Source organism: Balaenoptera ricei, chromosome 10, assembly GCF_028023285.1.
Source record: "Balaenoptera ricei isolate mBalRic1 chromosome 10, mBalRic1.hap2, whole genome shotgun sequence".
Taxonomy (NCBI): Eukaryota; Metazoa; Chordata; class Mammalia; order Artiodactyla; family Balaenopteridae; genus Balaenoptera; species Balaenoptera ricei.
The window spans coordinates 11,353,630-11,372,125 of NC_082648.1; the positions used below are offsets into that span (position 1 = coordinate 11,353,630).

The 18,496-nt window shown below is 46.8% G+C and overlaps 1 protein-coding gene and 1 long non-coding RNA gene across 2 annotated transcripts in view; both read right to left on the reverse strand.

Moving 5' to 3' along the window:
* GRIN2B (glutamate ionotropic receptor NMDA type subunit 2B) overlaps positions 1–13,348 on the reverse strand; it is a 412,485-nt gene extending 399,137 nt beyond the window's left edge. The window contains exon 1 of the mRNA XM_059934495.1: positions 13,192–13,348. The gene's annotated coding sequence lies outside the window, so the exon portion shown is untranslated. The remainder of the gene's footprint in view (positions 1–13,191) is intronic.
* A 132-nt stretch (positions 13,349–13,480) lies between these two features.
* LOC132372421 (uncharacterized) lies at positions 13,481–18,280 on the reverse strand. Its single transcript, XR_009505186.1, has 4 exons — positions 18,173–18,280; positions 17,460–17,606; positions 14,609–14,845; positions 13,481–13,635 (listed from the first exon to the last, which is right to left on the reverse strand). It is a non-coding gene; the product is annotated as an uncharacterized LOC132372421 (long non-coding RNA).
* Positions 18,281–18,496: the final 216 nt, after the last annotated feature.

Genomic DNA, 18,496 nt, shown 5'->3' on the forward strand with positions numbered 1-18,496 from the left:
TTCTGCCCAAAGCTCACTTTAACATTTAAATCCTTGGTTAACTGGTGCTTATTTGTGGGTATCTTCTGCATTTTTTTTTTTTTTTTCACTTAGAATTCACATTCTCTCAATATTCTAGGAACATGTCAGCTCTTGGCCATACTTTCTTCTCTTGCCATCTATGATATGATGAGATATACAAAGAAGTCAATGCCAGTCTTGATCTGGAGGGCCCTAAGCCAGAAACGACTGCCCCATACATGGGACAACTATGCATTACACCCTCACCACCAAACTCGCTCTGACTCGGTTGGGCCCAGGGGCTGTCATAGTAGTTACTACTTATTGAATGCTTACTCTGTGACACGTACTGTTCAAAGTGAAATAACTCACTTAATTCTCACAATGACTGAAAGACCAGAATTATGACTACATCACCTTTTACGGAAGGAATCTGGGGGTACAGAGAAGTGAAGCATCTGCCCAGTAAACTAAAGGAGCTGAACAGAAACGCTGGCTGTCTGACTCCGGAGGGCTTGTTTTCAACTGCTGTTTTCTGGACCTGCCACCATGTTAGACTGCGGTAAGAAAGGATGAGGGGGAGTGCAGTCCAACAGGCCGCCAGGGACCCCTGAAGTGCCACTGGCAGAGATGGTGGCCAGGAAACCTTAAGGAACCAAAAGGGGACGACAGCAAGGAGTAGAGAAGCACACCCCACTCCGTCCACGGCAAAACTCAACAATGACGACACCAGCACATTCCCAGGCTTTCCTGGAAGCTGGTCCCGGGTGGGTCCTATATCTATGGAGCCCCTCGGGAGCATGGTCCTAACCACCCTGCAAAGTCTGCTGTGCACGCTCTTCTCTTCGCTCCACCATCCTTATTATGGAGAACCGGACACACCGTATGTTTCTTCTAAGTGTCTGACCGCTCAAGTCAACCATAAAAATTTACTACAAAGCTGTGGAGCGTAAAGCTTAAGAGCACGAGTGAGCTCCAGCCAGACGGCTGGGTTCAAATCCTGGCTCTGCCACTTGAGCTACGCAAGCTTTAACTTCTCCGTGGCCTCAGTATCCTCACCCATAAAATGTAGGTAATAACTATTCATACCTCTGAGGAGGTTGGGACCGTCAGGTTCATTCATGCGTGGAAGCACTGAACACAGAGCTTGCAGGTGCTCACGCCACGCCACCAGGTGTTTGGTACGTGCCCACCCCGTGCCAGCACTCTGCTAGGCGCACACCGGGTAGAGGGTAGAGGTGCTTTCTGCCCTTGAGAAGTTCGCATCAGGCGATGGATGGGATGGAGACACAGCAAGAGTCATTTCAAACCAGGGCACCATGGGAGCAGGAAGAGGGCGGTGATTCCAGCCTGGGGGGGACCAGGGAGCCCTGGAGCACAATCTTGAAGGCGGAATAGGAGGGAGGCAGGTGGGCGACGGTGGGGAGGGCACCGCAGACAGAGCGAGAGGCGAGAGCAAAGGCGAGGAGAGTGAGACCGCCTTTCACGTTAGCCTTCTCCTCCGCTTGCGTTGCCATCTCCATCTCTCCTCTTCTCGGCCCGTGTAACAAGAAAAGATAAGCCTGGAAAAATGGTTCTACACATAAAGCTAGAAAGATTAGTCTTGCTCTCCTTTCTGACAAGCATTTGTCTAGTTTTCTAGATAAATACTGTGAAAGAGAACCTGAGGAGGAGACAGAGACCAAAGATTAAAAACCACAGGTCTCAGTGCCTGGTGCAGCTCTGCATTCCAAATTCCGGGGCCTCGGCTGCCTGCTCCCACCCCAGTCAGATACCCCCTCTTCTCCTGCCCACGGGGAGTGCGTGGATGGCTCTGGAGGCCGTTGCAAGGCTGTTACGCTGAGCAGGATGGAGTTATTAACAACGATACTGTACGTGTGCGTGTGAAACTCATGGTTTGAGGGGATTCTTTACGTTTCCTCATTTGACCCACAACACAGCCACTGTCTCCCCCTAAAGACCTCATTTTACAGGTGAGGACGCAAGTTCAGCGAGGTTCGGTAACTTGCCCAAGTCACTCAGCACCCACAGCGCTGACCTGGCGCTGAGACGGGACCTGGTTTCCTGGCCCCTCGGCCAGTGTTCCTCCCTCAATACCACTTTGCTTCAAATTACTGAAAAGTAGTTTTACAATATGCATGTGATAAAGCTAAGTAAGGTACCAGAACCCCCTGTGGCACCAAGACACAACCTCTTTTCTTAAATAGAAAAATAAAGATATAGGAAATTGAACCTTTGTCTTGTATGTTTATTTTATTTTAAAAAAAAAAACAAACCTGCCTTCTGAGTCAATAGTTAATGCAGATATTTGAAACAAAACGAGTTCCCTTTTGGGAATGAAGCAAGTGTATCTCATAGAACAATAATAGTGGGTTCCCTTACTAATAAAAACACAACTACGAAGCAGGATTCTGGACCACCATTCTCTTACTTTAACCATTAGGCTCCACTCGAAGTGGTAGTTTACAAATGGGTTTGAGAAAGAAATAGGTAAGAGAAAATGGGTAATCATCAAAATGTCCAAGATTAAGTGAGCAGAGGACTATTTCCTCTTAAAGGAAGTAGAGTCTTCAAGGTGGAGGTGAAGTATATTTACAGAATGGTAGGAACAGGCTAAGAAGATGGTGCCCAAGCCTTAACCATCATGTGAAATCAAAGAGATGCTGATTGCCAGTGCCATGGCTTTCTCACCTTCTGCCCTCACTAAATTAAATTATGGTCCAGAAACTGGCTATTTTATAGGATGCGTTTTTCCACTTGAAAACAACTTTGCCTTTTGCAAAGAGCAAAGCCTAAAGAGAAGGGAGCTAGAAGGAAGTCACTTTAGCTGAACTTTCAGAGTACGTGCTGTTTCCGGGGTCCTCTACACATAAACCCTCACCTCCTTTAACACGGAGGCGGCTCTGTAGAATTTACAGAGCCAGGGGTTAGAACCAGAGCACCTAAGCTGGATTCCTGGCTTGCTGCTTACAGCCATGTGCCCTTGTCCTCTCGAATCCTCACTCTGTTCATCTGAGAAACAAAATAATGTCAGCCTTCTGGTTAGGACTGAATGAGATAACATATGTTAATGTAACCCAGAATATGATATATATATATATAATGGAACCATGCATATCTATTGCCAATTCAAGGCCCAATTTCAACAGGAAATTGAAATTGTCTTAAGCAAAAATGAGGCAATTCCTTTTAGATAATTATTATATTTAAACTAACAGCAATAATTCTTAGTATTTTCATTCCACCATTTATCTCCAAAATGATCTACAATTTCTGGCTACCTAATGCCAGGACCTTCTCACTCCCTTCCCTAACCTCCAACTGAGGTTACGTAAACCGAGGTACATAAACCCAGATTTATCGATAAATGAGATGCCCTGCTATGGTGGTGAAAAGACCATACATAATTTTCAGAGCCAACTCTGAATTTTATCTTGAAATCAAAGCATCTCTGTGAAGAGATACAGAATAAAAAGGAGAAGGTGAGTAACCATGATCCTATTTATTACAGAAAGCCCAGAACAGTGAAGGCAACTGGGGGACATGAGATGAAAAAGCCCTCCTAGGGATGTGCCCCAAAAGCCAGCATGAGAAAGGTACTACAAACAGAGGGAAAATAAAACCAGTACATAAACGAACGACTTGGGAGGGCTTATTTCTAGCTGGGAAGATCAAGCAAGACTTGGTGGAGGAGACAGTTTTTGAGGTGGACACTGAGGGATGGACAGTATTTACGTGGGATTTGAAGGGAAGGGGAAAAGCGTAATAAGTGATGAGTGGGAGCTTTTGGAAGAAATACCTTATTGAACACAACGTAAAATGAAGCTCAGAGAAGTAAGGCACTAAGAAACGGGTATATTTTCATTGTCGGCCTGCAGCTAGCACTAAAGACACTCTCAGCCACACAGCTTTCGTAAAGTTCACCCGGAGCATCAAGAGGTGCTTGTGTGGCAAGGAAATGGAAACATAAAAGGTATAAATATGTCAGCTTTATCCTCAGTGCACGTTCATTTCCGAATGTCATCTGTATCGGCAACCAGCGTTTCTGAGCAGTGCCCATGTGCAGAGAGCATTCTGCTAAGCTCGGAGGACATAAGGCGACATAAAGCAGGAAAAATGTTCTCATGGAAAATTGACAAATAAATCAACAAACAAAAGTGATTTCTCTTCTATATGGAGGCTCTATGAAAACCCATCCAGTAGTTTTTTCTCCAAAAAGCCAAGGGGTCTGCATGTTCCTACCAAGAAAGATCTTCCAAATCTGAGCACCTGTATTTGGTCAGGGTCAGATTTCTTCTACAGTGTCTCTTCCTCTGTGAGCTGAAGGAAAAACCAGGATACAGGCATAAACAGAAGCAGAACAGGACTGAAATGTGTTCTCCTTCCCATTAAGCCCAGAAACAATCCTGGAGTTTCTAACAAGGTGATCAAAAGGAGAGCCACAAACCCTGAAGACATCAATTCTGGCCCCATGGAATGCGTGGTCTGCATGGTGAGAAATGCAAGGGGAGAGGCTGCAGTATCTCAGTGATTTGGATGTTTTGCTTCCATAGGGCCAGCCAATAGATATGTGGAAATGCAGATCAGTGAGTGCACGGCTTAGGTTTCTCCTAGACGTTCAGCAGCTCACACTCCTGCGTATCCCACCAAACTCCACCGTGACTCCAAACCACGCTCACAACCTTGCACACGTCCACAACAGAACTAGTATTTTTACTTTCTTATGATTTGTCTTTCTAAAGGAACACAGATCCGTAAATCTGCTTTTTTCCCCTCGTCTCTGTACATTTGGGTTCATGTTTATTTTTAAATGGGGAAGGGAGGGAGTCAAAAAGGAAGGAGGTGAGAAAACGATTAACCCAGCCAGCCTAATAGTCAGTGATTAAAGTAACAGTCACAGAAGAACGAAGCTTACTGCCTCTCACCCTCTTCCTCCTCTTCATGCCTTTAATACTCGATTTCAGGCACTGAGAGGGAGGAGACCAGGGCTGGTGGATCCCAACTGGCACTAAGATAATTGCACCATTCACACCCCTCACCAGTCAATCAGGGTCTGCTTAGCCAGCCCCGTTTATTAATAGTTTTCCTACATTTACAGCGTTACAAAGGAGTGAAATGAGGCTTCCTCTCCAAAACAAGAAATGGGGCACCCTCAATAAAGACTAAGTGGAACAGAGGATGTTTGCCGAACCAAGGGCCGCTCGCCCTACTTCCCAGCCACACCTGTTTCAAGGGTGTCTGGGAAAGCAGCCCCGACTTCCCTAACTCTCCACCCCAGCCTGTGTCACTGGCGAGAGCGCTCAGGAGCAAGGTAAATATAGCTCTGCTCTTAACTGCACACCAGTTCCACCGTTGGTGTGCACTCCGTACGCTAAATCCCCTCCTATTCCAACCACTTCTTTTGACCTCTGACTCAGGGACCCTCATGCTACTCATGGGACAGTTTAACAGCGACAGGGTCTCACTCTACACATTCAAATGCTAGGACTGCACGATGCTGAGAGCTAATAGGGGCCTTGTCAATCATCTTGCCCAGTGGTTTTCAAACACGGCCGCACGTGAGAATCCCTGGGAAACGTTTTTAAATGACCACTGCCTGACTGCCTCCCTGAAAGATTTTGATTTAACTGTTTGGGGTACGGCCTGGGCATGGACATCCCATGTCCACGGGATGTTGCTGTTTAGTTGTTTGTATTTATTTTTGCCGAAGCTCTGCAGGCGATTGTGTTATTGACCTGGGGTTAAGAAGCACTGCTTTAGCCTGTCTTGCTGTTCCAGAAATGAGGAAATCAACAGCCAGTGGCCATGGCTTAAACCATGGTCCCAAAGTAAAATAACACAAGCAGAAACAAAAAGGAGCTTCCAACTCCCAAGACCACCACCTCCCCCATCATCATGCAGGCAGCTACCTGATACCCTGGGGAAACTTGACATTTTAAAGACCCATTGCACATCCAGGGAGTATGCGATACCCTGGGCTCAGAAGATGTGGGGATGAGCAAACGCTCACCACTGGCTGACTTAGGGGTCAGGCACCCCAAAGGGACGAGTGGGGCAGGGCAATGGAGGGAAAAGTACTGAAAAGAGATTCAGTGGACATGGCACTGCCACGTGTACACGACTTTAGACCACGTGGCTAACCTTAGACCTATTTTCACAGCTTCAAAATGGTGGTTGTGGAAGACAGATTATCTCCAAGGTGCTGTCAGCATTAATATTTTTTTTTTTAATTTTATTTATTTTTGGCTGCATTGGGTCTTCGTTGCTGCACGCGGGCTTTCTCTAGTTGTGGGAGCAGGGGCTTCTCTTCGTTGCAGCGCGTGAGCTTCTCAGGGCAGTGGCTTCTCTTGTTGCGGAGCACAGGCTCTAGGCGTGCGGGCTTCAGTAGTTGTGGCTCACAGGCTCAGTAGTTGTGGCTTGCAGGCTCTAGAGCTCAGGCTCAGTAGTTGTGGTGCAAAGGCTTAGTTGCTCCGCAGCCTGTGGGATCTTCCCGGACCAGGGCTCGAACCCGTGTCCCCTGCATTGGCAGGCGGATTCTTGACCACTGCGCCACCAGGGAAGTCCAGCATTAATACTCTTATTATCCCAGGTCTTCCACACACACACACACACACACACACACACACACACACACACGCATTACTTACCTAAACGCACAGACACATTTACTGTATTTAAGATTATTTTTGACTACTGTTTGGTAGGGAAGTCCCTGCACAAACATGCCCCTATGTACACAAGTCTAGTGGTGGTGTGTGTGCGTGTATTTGGATGCACACAAGAAACCCTGATCTCTAATCCAAAGACACCAGCTACTAGTGACCAGACTAAGGCCCCTTGAAGGTGGGAGGATTGATCCAGAACATCTGGGCATTCTCACAGAGTACAGTGGGCTTTGGGAAAAGGAGTAAAGACATCAGCTAAGCTTCAGGTTTCTCCCAAGCCTCTCTTCTCCCCTCCCTGAACAATGCAGCTTTCATCCCAGCCATTGTTTTGAAGTCCCGCCTCTCCAAAAGAAACAAGACCTGACTTCCTAAGAAATTCTAACCAGCTGAAGCTCTGAGAGGGTCTATACAAAGATTCATAAGAAATTTAGACTTGACATTTCTTTCTAAAGATGGAAATTTACAGTCTGAATGAGGCAATGAGCAAAGCCACAGAGGATGGCGTGTGTGAAGCACAGTTTGGCTGTCAGGAGTCGAGTGAGTTAACCTCGAAACCTTAAACTCTGCTGATCTAAGAAGCTCTCCACGACAGATGACAAACACCGCCCCCCGTCCCCCTTAAAAGGCTGGACCCCAGCAGGGCCAAAGCCTGGGCCTCTCTTTCCTTCCAGGCCTGCCACTCTCTCGGGTCTGGCCTCCTCCTCGCCCCCTCCCCATCCCTCTAAGCACAGCCTTGTCACTATGCCTCCACCGTTCTGCCCCTTAAGTCACCTTGAAATGAATGTCCCACCACCCAGTGATGGCATCTGCTCATCCACATACCTTCAGACTCAGGATACTCTCTTTACATGCAGGTGAGTCTTTAAAAAGTCTTCAGGCCAAGCTTAGGTTCCTTTTGCTAATGAAATGAATACAGACCACCATATACAGAGAAATGGTGAAAGTGGCGGAAAAAGGGTAGAAGGATGGGGAACAGAAAAAGGTGCAAATAAAATTTAGAGGAACATTCATTTCCAATCCATCTCCCCTTAGGCACCAATGCTACAGTTTAATGAAGTGGTAGCTAAAGGTGTCTTCCTAGCATCTCTACACCTGGGCATCCCCATGAAGAATACTCCTGAAACAAGAGGCCATCTAATAAGGCTACCAAAACATTTTGTGAATGCCCTGGGAGTCACTATGCCCCTTTTCTTCCATCACTCCCCTTCACCATGAAAGAAAGCAGCTAGCGTCCGGATGGCATGGCATCTCTCCGCCTCCCTACTCTAGAAACACACGGGGCTAGGCTGGGCCTTCATTCCCAGTAGCTTGACCTGGGCTAGGATCCAGCTCTCTCCTTGACTACAAACTGACTAACAGCTGTCCCTTTCTTTATAATGGCCATCAACAGAGTTAGTTGCAAGCCAGTGGCCTAAAATGAAAATTGTATCATTTGCTCCTTCCAGAGGCAAGCCTAATAAACAGGGCTAGCATTCATTAACTGTAGAACCACTAAAGCAGCAATGAGAGCCTCTTCCCTCTCCTTTCAACAAGACCCTGACTTCATCCTCTGGCCTCATCATTTGGAATCTGAAATTCCTAATCAGTGAACCAGCACATTCCTGTGTTGATCTTCTCCCCAAGTTTAGGGAGGTGAGGAAGAGCAGGAAGCGTGCCCCTTCACACCACTTGCCTCTCCACCTGCTCTCCATCCTCCTAAGATGGCCATTCTCTCCTTCTTCTATAAAACTCCTAATTATTTTTCAAGATGTAGTTTGAATGTCAACCCCTCCATGAAGCCCACCTCCTTCTCCCAGGCTGCTCTCTCTTACAGCTCTTACCTAAGGATATGGTTGGTGGTCTCTTTACACGTCTCCCCCATTAAATCATGAGTTACTGGAAGGTAAGGACCAGAGCTAATTCTTTTTCATAACTCAGTGCTTGACAAATATTGGTCCTTAACAAATGTTTGTTGAATAATTGAGGAGAGCAGAAGTCATAAAAATAAAAAAAGTTAAAAGAAGAGATAGTGTGAAAGAAAAGAGACCAAGAGATACTAATAAAGAAACACAGAAGCAGGAGTTCATAAAAAGAGGGAGAAGAATCAGTTATGAAAAGGAACAGCATAAGAAGGCATAGAGGATGGAAGGGGAAGAGGCAAACGATATACGTGGATGGAAGAGTGAGGGAAGAGAGAACACAGGTGAACTTAGATACAAAGGTTCCTTTCTGATTTTTCTTTTCTATTTTTAAGAACAAAGCAGAAATGCTGCAAGTCCTCAAAGCAGAAATATACGTGGAGCTGCCAATGTTAACCATGATATAGAATTAGGTTCAGGAATGACGTAGACCCATGATGCATGGTGCAGTAACTTTGGCACCACCTGGGAGATTGTTAGAAATGCGGAATCTTGGGTACCACCCCAGACCTGGCGATTCAGAATGGACATTTTAACTAGGTCCCCAGGTGATTCCTATTTACAATAAAGTTTGAGAAGCACTGATGTAGACGTCTGAAATCCACAAATAACCTCCACGTCTCACTCTATTCAATGGTGTGGTGCACAGAGACTTGGCACTAAGCAACTGCCCCAACCTTAACCAAATCACTTAATCTCCCTGGATCTCAGTTTCTTCATCTATTAAATGAGAAGGCCAGAGGAGATGCTTTCAAAAGTGCCACAGGGCTCTCATATTGTTGATCTCATCTAACAACGTAACTGCAAACCATTCCTGTACCCACCAGAACAAACAACAAATAGCATCGTTCACTAATCAATATTTCACTTCTCTCCATTCTCTCTATGGTAGCCACAGACATACCATTAACAGCCACAGGTGCATGGTAGAAACCCATCTCCTCTGAGTTACCCCTGCTCCTTCACATTCTGTTCTATTTTCTGCATCCTTCTGAAAGATAGTATCAATTCAACCACTAATCTACTCTCCCTGGAGACGTCTTCTTGTGGTTGCAAAGAAGAGATGCACTTTAATAAATGTGAACAATTCATTTAGACCAATAACTCTTTGGATGCATATTTATTTACAGAGAGAGACGACACCAGGATACGTGCACACCATGCAGGCACAGTAGCAGAGACGGCAAAGGTAGTTTACTGAAAGGAAGAAATTTCTAGAATTCTTAAGGAGGGTGCAGAACAGCAGTGAAGAAAAGGAGCTTATCCACTCCTGACCCCAACAAGTTACGCGAGATGAGCTCTTTTGTACTCTCCATCATTACGGAGAGAAGGTCATTGTTCGGAACAATAGTTTCCCAACCTTTAGAATGATGAGTTCCACCTGGCTCCTACAGGCTGCTTTTTTTGCTCTGGTTTCTTCACACATAACCTGTCCTTTCCCCCGCCTCCTTCTCTAGTTCATAGTCTATAAATATTAACTAAATTTCTCCTTTAGCCTGTCAGTACTAGTGGCTGTGTCGCCTCCATTTTCATATTCTTGAACAAGAAAATAGGAAAAAAGGAAAAAAAAAAAAAAGAGCCCTGCATCCTGGATTCCTCATATTCGTGGAGGTAACGGGAGAAGGTTTTACAAGGTGATGATGTGGCCAAGGGCTGCATCAGCTCAGTCCTGTTTCTCCATTCATCCCACCAACCAATTTTAGTGCACGTGTCCCCCTCCCAGGTACCCGCTGCCCCTCCCCACACAAGGCTGCATGTGTGGACGCGAAAGTCAAGGGAGACCGTCAAGGTTCTGAAGCCATCTTTCTGGAAGTGAAGCAGGAACACAAAATCAAGGTACCTGCTGTTCATCCCTTCACCAGAGGAAGTCTCTCTTCCAGCTCAGCCTAAAAGAAAGGCACTGGGTGTGCAAAGTAGTGACTAGAGGAATTTTTTCTCTTCCTCCTCCTCTTCTGTCATTTCGCCTTCTTACTTACTCTCTTTACCTCTATCTACCTCCCGATATATGATACATTTACAGTGGCAAAACAAGGCTCTTCAGATAGACAGGCTTCCCAGGGATGGAACCAATGGAGAGAAGGCACTAGACACCCCAGGGCACACCCTGCTCCTCTCCTTACTTTCAGCATCTGTCTCTAAGCTGCCATATCATCCTGTGTTCACAGATCCATCATGCTTCGCTACACCTGAAACACAGGCACAGAAGACACCATGTTGTTCAGCTTCTCTTGAAATCTCCAACCTAACATCTTCAACCGTGCTTTCCTGGGAAGTCTTTATTTCCTACTAATTTTTTTTTTTCTTAATTGCACATCATGGAGGCACCTCGATTGAAATTAAATGTGCTCTTCCTCCCACCAGCAGCCACATTTCTCTGCCATGTGAAGCCCACACCATCAGGGGGGTGGCAGGAGGGGAGAAGACAAAATAGAACCCGGTCAGCCCTGTATGCTGTGAGGGGAAAAAAGGGGAGAGAACAGTGGCCCTGAGGCTGCCCAGAGCACCACTGAGTCACAGCCGCGTGGCGTCCACTCCCAAGGACAGGGGCCAGCCGCCTCCTCCCAAGGTCTCCAAAACGGCTCTGGATGTGGAAAGACACGGACCACCTGTGGCGATTCCTCCTTGGATCCCAACAAGCACTTTCTGGATGGAGTCCATCCTTTCCTCTTTGTGGCTTTACCACCGCCTAGTCCTCTTCCTCCCCTTCCAATGTCTTGTCCTTTGCCCAGTCTTAGAGCCAGCTAACAATGGCCTGGAACCTGGCTTCACCCCATTAGCATTCAAGGCAAACGGGGCTGAGACTCTGTCGAAAGGCCTCCTGGCAACCTCGCCACCAATCAACATGATGACCGGTGTAGAGCACTGTCGTGGCCCCAGGAATGCAAACAGGGCGATGCCCTTGGAGACGCACCTCACCTTGCTCATCCTACCTATGCAATCATGGCACACAGAGCTGCTTTTTTCACCCACACCTCTGTTCTATTTTTAAGTAAAATTCAGAGTTCCTCCTCCCACTTGAAGGTGTAGAAGCAGATGGGGAAGGAGCTCAGGTGTCTCAGGTGAGCACACACTGGGTCACCTCAGCTGTTTGTAGACATGGCGAGCACGGCTCAAAGTGGGATCCCAACCCGCCACTCTGATGACACCATGGTTACAGATGAGTGCTGAAGCAAGAAACGCTCAAGAGAATGAAACCTGGGGGAGGGGAGTAGTGAATTGGATTCTATCCATCCTTTCTGGACAATGAAGAACTCTCTTCTACCAGGATGTTGAGTGACAAGGACCTTCAATGTCTTCCCCAATATCCCTTTAGTATTTTGGATTGTTTCAAAGTATTATCAAAAATACTGAAAAAAGATTTAGGGGGAGAATACTTTCAGGAAGATTATTGGTGCTAGTGATTCTGCTACGTTATTTTGAAGATCTTGATCTCAACCTGATTCCTGCCCTTGGGTGCCTTCGGAGTTTGGGGATATATGGTCAGTGGACCAAGGTGAGGAGTAACCAGCTTACCACCTTGGCCCTGCAGCCCGTGGGCGATCTGATTTCCTAGGAGTTGTCTTGGATTGCATGAGCGACTAGCTGAAGAGCCATTAGCTAAGTCTTTTCCATTTCTCCTGCTATTTCTCTTTTCAAGTGCATGAATATACCACCTAGCCACATTGCACATGCTGTAGAATTTGCTGAGAGGGAGAAAAATGTAAGTATTAATTCTCTTTGGAGGGTCCAAGGCTAACACATGCAAACGGCACATCTCTTTGTTTAACACAAAGACTCACGTGTCGAATTCTGCACCCCTGCCACACACACAGCATTTTAGAACTCTGCAAGATAGCCATTTTGCAAGAGTGTGGAAGTAACAGTTTGCTCGGAGGATGTGTGGGTATAAATAGATGTGCAGACAGAAGGAGAAATTTATAGCTCAAATACAATAGCACACAAAAAAATACAAATTAAAAAGCAGAATACTGACAGAATTCCTTCTTTCCAAGCTTAAGATTTAAGTCCTCTTAACCTGCAGCATCCTCCAATTCCAGGTGTTCTGAGGCCAGCCTGATTCCCCACCTAGACCTGTCCCTCTGCAGTAGGCCTCCCGGGATCTCTGGGCCCAGGGTCAGCATTTAGACAGCAAGTGGACTTCGGGGCAATAGCCACAGTAATCTCATTCATTATTTCGTTTTTTAAAAGGCATGAGAAGGATACCTAGGAAGGTAGAGACAGGAGCTAAAGAGACATGGAAGTGGCAAAGGGGAAAAACCAGCCTGAGAAAAAGAAAAAGCTTTCTCGATTCCCATAAAAAAAAATCAGAGCTTTAGCTTGGGGTGAATAAATGGCTATTTAACTCGAAAATCACACAGGTCTCCCAACCCTTATGCCATCCAACATCTGTCCCTACATACATCCACCCCCACTGCCTCCAAAAAACCCAAAACCTGTTAGATGAGGAAGGAAAAGAAATAACATGGGAGATTTCCCCCTTTGTAACAAGCCTTTTTCCCCAAACAGCATTATTTGAATATCTTGTTACCTTTTCTTCCCCGCAAAAAATCCACATGAGGGACTTGAAGAGAGATAAACACGGAATCCCTGCCCCAGGTGAGAAGAAAATGAAATAGAATTTGCCCTACCTTGGTTTGTAGAAGCCAAACCTCTAGACGGACAGATTAAGGGAGTGAGCATGTTGGGAATATCCAGTCGTGTCTTCTCGCTTGCATATCCACATAAGAAAGACAGACGATAAATAAAAGGAAGATCATTTAAAATCCAATTTAGCGTGAATTTTGTTTTAATCTTGTGTCTTGAAGAGATGCAAATTCAACGGAAAAAAAAAAAAAAAGATGGACTTCAAAGGTAATTCAGGGTATGGAGAGCAGCTCACAATGCAGAATCCAGAGTGATTATTCCGTTTGCATGTGAGGTTAGTGGCTGGACTTTTTTTTTTTTTTTAATGATTCTTCTGGCAATTACGGTTTTTGATTTTTGGAGCTTTAGTGGAGGAGGCTCTGTGTAGAGAAGCTGGGGGCCGGCTCTGTCCCTCCGTGGAGCATGGTCATTCCCAAAGCGTCCCCTTCCTAAGGGGGAAAAAGAGGCGGTCAAGGTTTGATTCGAGTGTCCCCCAGAGGGTGAGAAAAATGCATTCCGAAAAAGAGATCAATTCGTTTTAAGGAAAAGGGGGAGGAAACCCTGCATTTCCCACAGAGTGCACACGAGAGGAATTGCAAACAGCTGGCACCGGTCTATAAATAATTCAGAAAAGGTCTGGCTATACCATTCCTGGGACAGGCATGGATGCGAGGTGGGAAAGCCAACCTGAATGGAGGAGGAGAAAGGGAGGGAGGGAGAGAGGGAGGGAGGGAGGAAGGGAGGGAGGGAGGAAGGGAGCGAAGGAGGGAAGTGGGAAGCAGGGAGGAAGGGAGGGAGAAGCGGCTCCACGTAGCAACACACACTCACACACACGCAGAAACACAACCCCGACTTAACTCGCCAGCAAGTGCGGCCCCCAGCCCCATCTGCAGTGCTGCTGACATGTCTGTCTCGCTCTCCCCATCGTCTCCAACAGCAGCGCCTCCTCCCACCCCGGGCTCGCGCTGAATGGGTTCTGATTGTGCACCGAATGCACACTGGGCATTCCCTGGAAGGGGCACACTGACACGCGCGCACTCACACTCACCCCCGCGCACACTCACGCCGCCGCCGCCGCGCTGCTGTGCAGCTCACGGGGCTTCACCTGAAACGTGTCGATTGGACGGATGGTCGCGGCGCGTGGCTCCGGCCCGGGGCACCGATGCCCAGCCTCTCTGCTCGGTAAGGGGACTAACCCCCCCCAAAAAAGACCAGAGAGTGCCCTATCCCTTCACCCTGAAAAACCTTTTTTAAAAAGCCACGTCCAAATGAGCAAGTGCCGGGCTCTGCAGGCTTTAAGAGCTTTACTTAATGCCAGGTTGGTTAACGGCTCCACTGCTTCGACCCTTTATCTTCCTGACACCCCCATTCCCCCCCCCCCCAAAACTGAGACAAGAGACTCCAAGGCGAATATTTACGTACCGGCTCGGAGCGCCTGGGCGATAGCAGGGTCTCCGGAGAGGGGTGCCCGGTGGCCGAGGATGGAGGGTTTTCCTTTCCTGCAAAGCAGGATTAATAATCCGTCTCGGAGGGTTTTGAAGTTCACGACTCTTCTTTGCAAAGCAAAGGAAAATGCATCCGGACGCCAGCACTTCTGGAGGGTGGTGCTCAAAAATCACCCAGCCGAGCACTTTCGATAGAGCAAAGCCCCGAGATTTCCTAGAGGTGAAGAAGCCGAAGGAAGTGGTTTTTCAAAGGGGGTGGGGGACCTGCCTTTCTCCAAAAAGGTGGGGGGTGGAGAGGCAGGCGCCCAGATTCCAGCTGGTGATGATGGGAGCCGGGGGAGGGGAAGCGGGCGGGGGCAAGTCAACCGCGCCGCGGCGGGAGAGGAAGAGGAGGAGGAGGAGGGGAAAGTAAGAAACCGGGGGATTAATCACCGGGTACGGGGGCAGGGCGGGAGATCACAGGCTGCCTGGTCTGGATTTGGGTCTCACACTCAAAAACGTGCCCCACACACACACACACCCCTACCTCTCACACACTGCTCTGGTGGGAGGAGAAACCCGCGAAGCTAGGAAAGATGTTCCTGCTCCCAGGGTGTGTGTGCGCGCGTGTTCTCTTTCTCCACATCTCCCACCCCACCCCCAGACCCCTTCACCCCCTCACTCCTAATGCTAAGTCTCCGGCGGAGGCAGCTTCCCACGTCACGTGCTGGGGGAAGTGGGGTAGGAAGGGGGAGAATGCTTAACCCGAGTCCGTGGCGCCTCCTGCTGGCCGCAGTGGGGAACGGCAGCGAGGAAGGGCGGCCAAGGGGTGCGGGGAGCGAGACAGTGCCCGCGGCGGGCGGCCCCGTTCCGCTGCGGAAAGCGTCTCCAGGGCGGAGCTGCGGTTTGAGATTTAAGATCCTTGCTTGATTTTCCATAAATCAGCCTTTGCTTCGTAAGTACGTGGCGTGTGCTGGACGCAGTTTAAAGCCGGGTTCTTGCCTTCAAGGGGCTTAAGATCTATTTTGAGCACATGAGGCTGACGCGTAAAACCGTGGGAAACAAAGCAAGGTAAACGTAGTTAGGGGCTAAATTGTGTAGTACAGATTACGTGTGTGCTTTGCTGACTGCTAGTGAAGGTTTGAAGAATTTGGAATTTTTTATTAAAGTACATCCTGTTATTTAAAGACCTTGAGAAGAAGATGATGAGACAGGTGAATAATCCCTAAATAAAACTAGATTTCAGGGCATTTACAAACCCACCCTCTTGTAAAAAGCAAACATCTATTCATTTCTCTCCCTCTTAAGCTGCTTTCTATTTTATCACCACCTGTAGTATTGTTTAATTTTAATATTAATATCATTGTGTAGGCATTTTTATTCAGATCCATTGTCTCTTCAGAGATACAGAATATTACAGTGGTGGAGCATTTTCATTCTGGTTATATCATGAGCTTCTTACCCACATTCCTGAGAAGCAGCCATATAAACACACGGGTAACAATCCTGTGTGAAGTGTTCACACCTAGTAGCTGGGTGCTTTGATCTATATAAAATGGGGTCCTATAGACCAGACAGCACCCATAATACATCTGAACTAATTCTTTCATGTTTCCTGATTTTGATAGGCCGAATCTTTGAATGTAAGATTTTTAACACACACACAAACACATAAGCATTACAAGAAAACACAAACACAGTGTGTTCACATGTGAATTATTCTTTCTCAGTAATGGTAGAGCTATTTTTCTAAGTCAGGGTAAGGCTGATCTTCCACCTCTTTGGAGAACTGCAGAGGCGCCCTGAATTGCTGTGCCCCTTGACACACAATGGCCAACCCAGGCACTCCACGTGTAGATTTCCAATCGTTAGCCTGTGGATTCGAGGAGGGGTGTAGGATGAGGAGAGCAAGGGCCCTGTGGGGCTTTCCTGAAACACTCCTCCTGGAGTTTTCCAGGAATGCCCATCAACTTCACAATAGTATCCAATCTCACTCAAGGCTGACCTTTAATCTACTTTTTTTTTTTTTTAAACCTCAGAGCCCACCCTCCCCTTCCTATCCCTGATCCCCTTCACCAAAATTGGACCAATTCTCTTATTTTATTCCTTTCCTGGACCCAGCAATTCCGTTCCTGCCTGTTCATTTTTGTAAGTATAGAGAGAAGGATGAGCTCTCAGATCCCCTCTCCGTAATTAAGTCCACCCTCTCTTTCAGTTTCTAGCTCAAGTTCCAAGTCCACAGAGGATATTTTTCTGTCAACCAAGCCTGAATTGATTTCTGTAACAATTTCAAGGATTTTTAAATGAGGTCTGGCATCCCACCACCATCCCCCAACTCCGCCCTCTGCATTTGGAAATGTGTAGAGGAATTTGCACGAAATGACTGGGTGATGCCACTGGCATGTATGACCCAGGCACGAGATACTACACACACCAAATTGAACATTTGGTCCTGCATTATGAAGAACTGGCCCAAAAGGAGAACAATACTTCCATAAGCTATTTATCTTGAACCGTATGAAGCTACTGGTATTTAATCATATGAAATAACCATTAATTACTGACTTATAATAAAAAGGCAATTTCATAAGGTTAAACTTAAAAGTGTATCCTTATGTACAATATATCTCGTATCTTCCCAGTTAGTTGTTTAACTACTTAGGGAGACAGACCAGCATCTAGGTATCCATATATTCCCAGCACTAGGCTGTTGGTTGGCAACCTCAGAAGTTCCCCTGGGGCAGTTCAAAATGGCCCCGGTACAGAGAGAGCAAGGAGAGACCAAAGAAAGTGGCAGACCACTCCAGATTGGTAGGTGGCAGTTGTAATAAGCAAAGGAACTTACATACCAGGCTTGCTGTCTTGGGCGGCTGCAAGATGAGTAGATCTCTACACCTGCTGGACCTAGATAGCAGCCCTAACAGGGTTCAGTCACATATTCATTCCAGATGGTGTCAATAATACATCCTCTCAGGGTTGCATCCTTGAAGCGGCTCCTAGGGCAGGAACAGTGGGCGAAATGGACATTCCAAGGACAAGGGGAGGGTGTAAGGAGTCTTCATATTGCCTGGGTCCGACTTGTGGGTCAACTGCTGGTCACATCCTCTTAATGATCTCCTCCAATACTGGTGCAATTTCACACATGTGGGGTCTCAGTAAATATTAAGGATTTTTTATGACTGTTAGAAACCACCTTCCCAAGCAGTCTTGCCAACTCTGGAAGAGCTAATTCTAGGGACCATGCAGCCTGTGAGCAGAAGGCGGTATCTCTTCTCCATGGTGTCCAGTGCCCACTTAATGCGGGAGACCTCTCTCCTTATTTCTCAGACTTCCTGTCACTCACTTGCACTACTAATGAACAACCTTTGCCTCCAAGGACCACAAACCTTTCAACAAAACTGTTTTCAGAGATCACCCAGATTCATGAAATTTGGAACACCATTTCTCAATGTTGCAAATATGCACTTCCTAACTCCTAGTCAGACAGCAAAGAAAGAAATATTCTAACACAAGATGTTGGGTTATATTTCACAGCATTATTTATTGAGGTAAAAGCTCTCACCTGAGGCTGCTAATGACACTGTTGGAGGTATTCTGCCAGCTCACTTGACCCAAAGGATCCCAGGAGATGCAAACAGCCCATGGCCCCATCAGCAAATGCAAAGCCCATGCCTCGTCTGGAGAAAAAGGATAGAAGTATATTCATCTCACAGCATCTTTCAGATCAAACATGGAAACCAAAGGGTAGGGCCCGAAGCTTACAATTTGGAGTCCTTCTTTAAGGAAAAGTGTAGAAAATTGGATGCAAAAGTAAATACTTACATGAAATGAGAAAATACATCACAACAACTGAAGAATTCTGATACTTATAAATGCAACACTTCTT